Below are 3,268 nucleotides of genomic sequence, written 5' to 3' on the forward strand. Positions count from 1 at the left end.
CTACTTTCTTGGTTTATGGATTTCATTTGAACCAGCATAGCCACTGTTCTGGATTCCATAATCCTGCCTACCTCTTCTATTGCCTCTGCTTCCTCCACTGTAAACAGGGCCACCTCCTCCATAACCACCATTACTAAATACATTATAGCCACAAATTTCTACAACATCCACCCCCACCTCAGCTGCCTCCAAAGCCACCATATCACTGTCACTAAAACTAACTTGGTAACTGCTACCAAATTTTCTAGCACCACCGCAACCCCTTAGACTAGATAAAGCACTAGCCATCCCTTGCTTCCACAAGGCTTCTCTTACTTCACAGCAGTGGCAATTCACATGATGTTATTTCTGAAGGACAATCTTACCCATGGCATCATGGTTATCAAAGGTTACAAAGCAGAGCCCCTCTTCCCTCCACCACCTTTGTCAGTAATGATTTGAAACACTTCAACTTTTCCATAATATTCAAAACAATCTTGTAGGTGATGTTAGTCAGTGTCATCTTTAAGCCATCAATGAAGATTTTTTTCACAGTCAAGTGGGCATCTCTTCACACAGCTTTGGTTTTTACAGCTTGTGTGACCTCTCATTCATGGCTGTACCAACTTCCTCCACAATGGTGTAAATGACAAACACAATCTCCTAGAGAACTTGGAGTTTGGATCTATTTATCATATAGTCATTGAGTATTCCCAGTTGTACAAAATGGCTCCTCAGACTCTTCAGTTGTTTTGAAGCTTGGCCCTCCAATGAAGAACTTCCCCAGCTATTCAGGCTCCTTAAGAGACTATAACTGAGAAATGAGGGCAGCAAGATAAGACAGTTCAGTGATGCTTCCTTCAGGATATCCACAGGCAGAAAAGAGTAAGCTAAGGAATATATCCCCATATGGTAATTAGTATTGAAGATGTGTTTAGGGCATTAGGAGACAAAGAAAACAATTATTCAGCAATGATTGGAAATCAAGGCTCCTAGGAAGATGCACTGTTGACCAGAGATCAGAATAAATAGGAGGTAAAGGCAACAAATGGTGTTCAAGGTCAAGGGAGCTGTCAAAGAGGGAAAGAGTATGGTTCACTTTAACAATTCAGTGTGTGTGTGTGTGTGTGTGCGCGCGCGCGCGCGCGCGCATGCGCACGCACGTGCACACACATACTTCTAGGAATTGTTTCTCTCTTTATATTGAGTAGGTTCTTGGTATTCATAGTTAAGTGTCCTTACTTTCTGAGCCATCTCATGGCCTTTGGTTCATGCTAGAAAGTACAGAAAGGATAACATTTAGAGAGGTTAAATTATTCAGGGATGGAGGCAAGAATCAATTTAGGTGTGCCTGACTCCACACCTGTGTTCCTAACTACTGGATCACATTGCAGCTCCACTATAAAGCTATGTCCAATATCTATCTCAAGAATTTACAAAGTGGAAGCTCTGTTTGGCTCATTCTGTTTTCCCTGAGGGAGAAAATGTGAAAGTTCTAAAGGGCTTAAAGGTCTTTAAGGCAGGAGACTGAATCAATAATGTTGGGTTGACTTCATTAGACCTCCAGTTCTTCCTTTAAAACACAACCTCATTCTCCCAGCGAGACTTAGAATATACTGTGCAAATTCAAGGAATTTTGATGTTTCTTCCTTATAGGAGTTTTTTTTCAAGGTAGCTAAGTTTGAAGAACACTATAACATGAATTCTAACATTTTTGATATAGATTTAAACACTTAGAGAGTATGGAAATCTCTGGCTTGCAGTACTGTTCCTATCTTAATCACAACATTAATGATTGTAGGTCAGTGAGTTTACTCAATATAGATTAAATCTAGCAGTTTTTAATTGATTGCTTTTGGGATTTTTACTGAAGTAGGATTATCAGAAAAGTTAGTTTGGCCATCCAGTTACTATTTTTTGAACGAACTCACATTAAGGACTGCCTTCTACCCTTATAGTCAATCAAAATTGAGGGAGAAATGGATAGGAGAGAATAGGAATGTCCCAACCTTTGCTGTTACTGTCTTTCCGGTGTTCTGTGGTTCTTACTCGGGACTGTGCTTTGCACATAGGAAAAAGAAAGAAGCTAGGCTAATTTCCAGACATTTCTAAGCCCAAGGCTCATGAATTTTGTTTTGAGTCAGGGCCTTACTAAGTATCTGTTTTTGACCTGGAGCTTGCTATGTAGACCACAGTGGCCTCAAACTCACAGGGACCTGTTTGCTTCTGCATCTTGAATGCTGTGATTAAGATATGTGTTACTATTCCTGGCTCTGAATATGTATTTTTAAAACAAGCTCTTCAGCTAAATAACCACTACCAAGGCATGCAAATGCCGACAGATCTAATTTAACGAAACAATATATCAGACTCCCTTAATCTATGCTTAGAAATTCTTGAGAATGAACTATATAAAATTATACTGTAGTGTTTCAGTTCATTGTGATAACAAAATGGTCTTTTATTACCAAATAAATTGGATGTTATTGCAGCAATGAATATGATGCTCTTTGGTGCTATATTCTCAGAAGAAACATCAAACTGTATTTGAAATGATTTTGTACATTTCATAAAGTTAAAGATCAAATACAGATTACTGGCATGTATTGATTCAACATCCTGAGATACCAAAGGAATACAGAAGATACAAATTTGCAATGATGGATAAAATGGGAATGGCGTTATTAGATAATGAAGTTGTATGAAAGTTAGGAAGCAGGGGAGTGGTAATTGGCGAGGCTGTGTAGGGAAAGCCACAGTTTAGAGTAATTGCAGGGGGTGATATACTGAAAGGGAAGATCGGATGTTGTGGTTTAGAAAACTGTCCCACAAAGGTCTGTGACTCAAGGCTTGGTCTACAAGGTAGTGCAAGTGGGATATGGTTGGACCTGTAGGAGGGTTCACAGAGTGGAAGAGGATCGTCCTCTAGATGTTGCAGTCATATCTTTGCAAAGGATGGTGGAACACTGACCTCTCCCTCCCCAAGCCTCTTGTAAAAGATGTGCTTACACGCTTCTTCACACATGCATAGTTGACGTTGCCATTCATGCCATGACATGAGGAAGTTTAGGGACATCCTTTAGTGAGCTCATGCTACTTTAAAATTGTGAATTCAATAAATGATTTGCCTCTAATCTTTCATTACAGCAATACGAAGACAATTAAAACAACTTTCCTCACATGGCTTGAAAAAGAAACTAACACAGAAAGTGGGAGGTAAATGAAGTCATTTTTAACACAGGTGATTCATTGCCCTCCTTAATCTAATGAACAGAACGAGATATATATA

The 3,268-nt window shown here is 39.4% G+C and overlaps 1 pseudogene; it reads right to left on the reverse strand.

Moving 5' to 3' along the window:
• LOC126491486 (heterogeneous nuclear ribonucleoprotein A1-like) lies at positions 1-3,027 on the reverse strand (annotated as a pseudogene).
• Between the last annotated feature and the right edge of the window lie 241 nt (positions 3,028-3,268).

The sequence above is a fragment of the Alexandromys fortis genome, unplaced genomic scaffold (assembly GCF_014885135.2).
Source record: "Alexandromys fortis isolate MF-2015 unplaced genomic scaffold, M_Fortis_MF-2015_v1.1 scaffold_200, whole genome shotgun sequence".
In the NCBI taxonomy this organism is placed as follows: Eukaryota; Metazoa; Chordata; class Mammalia; order Rodentia; family Cricetidae; genus Alexandromys; species Alexandromys fortis.